Here is a 4,675-nt window from a genome sequence, read left to right on the forward strand (position 1 = left end):
GCCGGGCTCCGGCTGTACTGAGGGGCGCAGGCAGCTAGTATTGGACTTTGGGAGGCTGTCGCAAGAGAGAGCGCCATCGTTTGTGGGGCTGTGAATGGGGTTGCCTGGCTCCTTGAAGAGCAGCAAGAGCTTTTGGTCCTGGCCCCTTTGGTGTGGGAGGAATCCCTGGACGTTCGCAGTTCCTGAGCCGGGCTCCGGCTGTACCGAGGGGCACAGGCAGCTAGTATTGGACTTTGGGAGGCTCTCGCAAGAGAGAGCGCCAGCGTTTGTGGGGCTGTGAATGGGGTTGCCTGGCTCCTTGAAGAGCAGCAAGAGCTTTTGGTCCTGGCCCCTTTGGTGTGGGAGGAATCCCTGGACGTTCGCAATTGCTGAGCCGGGCTCCGGCTGTACTGAGGGGCGCAGGCAGCTAGTATTGGACTTTGGGAGGCTGTCGCAAGAGAGAGCGCCAGCGTTTGTGGGGCTGTGAATGGGGTTGCCTGGCTCCTTGAAGAGCAGCAAGAACTTTTGGTCCTGGCCCCTTTGGTGTGGGAGGAATCCCTGGACGTTCGCAATTGCTGCGCCTGGCTCCGGCTGTACCGAGGATTGCAGGCAGCTAGTATTGGACTTTGGGAGGCTCTCGCAAGAGAGAGCGCCAGCGTTTGTGGGGCTGTGAATGGGGTTGCCTGGCTCCTTGAAGAGCAGCAAGAGCTTTTGGTCCTGGCCCCTTTGGTGTGGGAGGAATCCCTGGACGTTTGCAATTGCTGAGCCGGGCTCCGGCTGTACCGAGGGGCGCAGGCAGCTAGTATTGGACTTTGGGAGGCTCTCGCAAGAGAGAGCGCCAGCGTTTGTGGGGCTGTGAAGGGGGTTGCCTGGCTCCTTGAAGAGCAGCAAGAGCTTTTGGTCCTGGCCCCTTTGGTGTGGGAGGAATCCCTGGACGTTCGCAATTGCTGAGCCGGCCTCCGGCTGTACTGAGGGGCGCAGGCAGCTAGTATTGGACTTTGGGAGTCTCTCGCAAGAGAGAGCGCCAGCGTTTGTGGGGCTGTGAATGGGGTTGCCTGGCTCCTTGAAGAGCAGCAAGAGCTTTTGGTCCTGGCCCCTTTGGTGTGGGAGGAATCCCTGGACGTTCGCAATTGATGAGCCGGGCTCTGGCTGTACCGAGCGGCGCAGGCAGCTAGTATTGGACTTTGGGAGGCTCTCGCAAGAGAGAGCGCCAGCGTTTGTGGGGATGTGAATGGGGTTGCCTGGCTCCTTGAAGAGCAGCAAGAGCTTTTGGTCCTGGCCCCTTTGGTGTGGGAGGAATCCCTGGACGTTCGCAATTGGTGAGCCGGGCTCTGGCTGTACCGAGCGGCGCAGGCAGCTAGTGTTGGACTTTGGGAGTCTCTTGCACGAGAGCGCGCCAGCGTTTGTGGGGCTGTGAAGGGGGTTGCCTGGCTCCTTGAAGAGCAGCAAGAGCTTTTGGTCCTGGCCCCTTTGGTGTGGCAGGAATCCCTGGACGTTCGCAATTGCTGAGCCGGGCTCCGGCTGTACTCGGTGGTGCAGGCAGCTAGTATTGGACTTTGGGAGGCTCTCGCAAGAGAGAGCGCCAGCGTTTGTGGGGCTGTGAATGGGGTTGCCTGGCTCCTTGAAGAGCAACAAGAGCTTTTGGTCCTGGCCCCTTTGGTGTGGGAGGAATCCCTGGACGTTCACAATTGCTGAGCCGGGCTCCGGCTGTACTCAGCGGCGCAGGCAGCTAGTATTGGACTTTGGGAGTCTCTCGCAAGAGAGAGCGCCAGCATTTGTGGGGCTGTGAATGGGGTTGCCTGGCTCCTTGAAGAGCAGCAAGAGCTTTTGGTCCTGGCCCCTTTGGTGTGGGAAGAATCCCTGGACGTTCGCAGTTCCTGAGCCGGGCTCCGGCTGTACTCGGTGGTGCAGGCAGCTAGTATTGGACTTTGGGAGGCTGTCGCAAGAGAGAGCGCCATTGTTTGTGGGGCTGTGAATGGGTTTGCCTGGCTCCTTGAAGAGCAGCAAGAGCTTTTGGTCCTGGCCCCTTTGGTGTGGCAGGAATCCCTGGACGTTCGCAATTGCTGAGCCGGGCTCCGGCTGTACTCGGTGGTGCAGGCAGCTAGTATTGGACTTTGGGAGTCTCTCGCAAGAGAGAGCGCCAGCGTTTGTGGGGCTGTGAATGGGGTTGCCTGGCTCCTTGAAGAGCAGCAAGAGCTTTTGGTCCTGGCCCCTTTGGTGTGGGAGGAATCCCTGGACGTTCGCAATTGGTGAGCCGGGCTCTGGCTGTACCGAGCGGCGCAGGCAGCTAGTATTGGACTTTGGGAGGCTGTCGCAAGAGAGAGCGCCAGCGTTTGTGGGGCTGTGAATGGGGTTGCCTGGCTCCTTGAAGAGCAGCAAGAGCTTTTGGTCCTGCCCCCTTTGGTGTGGGAAGAATCCCTGGACGTTCGCAATTGCTGAGCCGGGCTCCGGCTGTACCGAGCGGCGCAGGCAGCTAGTATTGGACTTTGGGAGTCTCTTGCAAGAGAGAGCGCCAGCGTTTGTGGGGCTGTGAATGGGGTTGCCTGGCTCCTTCAAGAGCAGCAAGAGCTTTTGGTCCTGGCACCTTTGGCGTGGGAGGAATCCCTGGGCGTTTGCAATTGCTGAGCCGGGCTCCGGCTGTACCGAGGATTGCAGGCAGCTAGTATTGGACTTTGGGAGTCTCTCGCAAGAGAGAGCGCCAGCGTTTGTGGGGCTGTGAATGGGGTTGCCTGGCTCCTTGAAGAGCAGCAAGAGCTTTTGGTCCTGGCCCCTTTGGTGTGGCAGGAATCCCTGGACGTTCGCAATTGCTGAGCCGGGCTCCGGCTGTACTGAGGGGCGCAGGCAGCTAGTATTGGACTTTGGGAGTCTCTCGCAAGAGAGAGCGCCAGCGTTTGTGGGGCTGTGAAGGGGGTTGCCTGGCTCCTTCAAGAGCAGCAAGAGCTTTTGGTCCTGGCCCCTTTGGTGTGGGAGGAATCCCTGGACGTTCGCAATTGGTGAGCAGGGCTCTGGCTGTACCGAGCGGCGCAGGCAGCTAGTGTTGGACTTTGGGAGTCTCTCGCAAGAGAGAGCGCCAGCGTTTGTGGGGCTGTGAATGGGGTTGCCTGGCTCCTTGAAGAGCAGCAAGAGCTTTTGGTCCTGGCCCCTTTGGTGTGGCAGGAATCCCTGGACGTTCGCAATTGCTGAGCCGGGCTCTGGCTGTACCGAGGGGCGCAGGCAGCTAGTATTGGACTTTGGGAGGCTCTCGCAAGAGAGAGCGCCAGCGTTTGTGGGGCTGTGAATGGGGTTGCCTGGCTCCTTGAAGAGCAGCAAGAGCTTTTGGTCCTGGCCCCTTTGGTGTGGGAGGAATCCCTGGACGTTCGCAATTGCTGAGCCGGACTCTGGCTGTACCGAGGGGCGCAGGCAGCTAGTATTGGACTTTGGGAGTCTCTCGAAAGAGAGAGCGCCAGCGTTTGTGGGGCTGTGAATGGGGTTGCCTGGCTCCTTGAAGAGCAGCAAGAGCTTTTGGTCCTGGCACCTTTGGTGTGAGAGGAATCCCTGGATGTTCGCAATTGCTGAGCTGGGCTCCGGCTGTACTCGGTGGTGCAGGCAGCTAGTATTGGACTTTGGGAGTCTCTCGCAAGAGAGAGCGCCAGCGTTTGTGGGGCTGTGAATGGGGTTGCCTGGCTCCTTGAAGAGCAACAAGAGCTTTTGGTCCTGGCCTCTTTGGTGTGGGAGGAATCCCTGGACGTTCACAATTGCTGAGCCGGGCTCCTTCTGTACTCAGCGGCGCAGGCAGCTAGTATTGGACTTTGGGAGTCTCTCGCAAGAGAGAGCGCCAGCGTTTGTGGGGCTGTGAATGGGGTTGCCTGGCTCCTTGAAGAGCAGCAAGAGCTTTCGGTCCTGCCCCCTTTGGTGTGGGAAGAATCCCTGGACGTTCGCAATTGCTGAGCCGGGCTCCGGCTGTACTCGGTGGTGCAGGCAGCTAGTATTGGACTTTGGGAGGCTCTCGCAAGAGAGAGCGCCAGCGTTTGTGGGGCTGTGAATGGGGTTGCCTGGCTCCTTGAAGAGCAGCAAGAGCTTTTGGTCCTGGCCCCTTTGGTGTGGGAGGAATCCCTGGACGTTCGCAATTGCTGAGCCGGGCTCCGGCTGTACTGAGGGGCGCAGGCAGCTAGTATTGGACTTTGGGAGGCTGTCGCAAGAGAGAGCGCCATCGTTTGTGGGGCTGTGAATGGGGTTGCCTGGCTCCTTGAAGAGCAGCAAGAGCTTTTGGTCCTGGCCCCTTTGGTGTGGCAGGAATCCCTGGACGTTCGCAATTGCTGAGCCGGGCTCCGGCTGTACTGAGGGGCGCAGGCAGCTAGTATTGGACTTTGGGAATCTCTCGAAAGAGAGAGCGCCAGCATTTGTGGGGCTGTGAATGGGGTTGCCTGGCTCCTTGAAGAGCAGCAAGAGCTTTTGGTCCTGGCCCCTTTGGTGTGGGAGGAATCCCTGGACGTTTGCAATTGCTGAGCCGGGCTCTGGCTGTACCGAGCGGCGCAGGCAGCTAGTATTGGACTTTGGGAGGCTGTCGCAAGAGAGAGCGCCAGCGTTTGTGGGGCTGTGAATGGGGTTGCCTGGCTCCTTGAAGAGCAGCAAGAGCTTTTGGTCCTGGCCCCTTTGGTGTGGGAGGAATCCCTGGACGTTCGCAATTGCTGAGCCGGGCTCCGGCTGTACCGAGGAT

The sequence above is a fragment of the Platalea leucorodia genome, assembly GCF_965183815.1.
Source record: "Platalea leucorodia genome assembly, contig: HAP1_HAP1_SCAFFOLD_109, whole genome shotgun sequence".
Lineage (NCBI taxonomy): Eukaryota > Metazoa > Chordata > Aves > Pelecaniformes > Threskiornithidae > Platalea > Platalea leucorodia.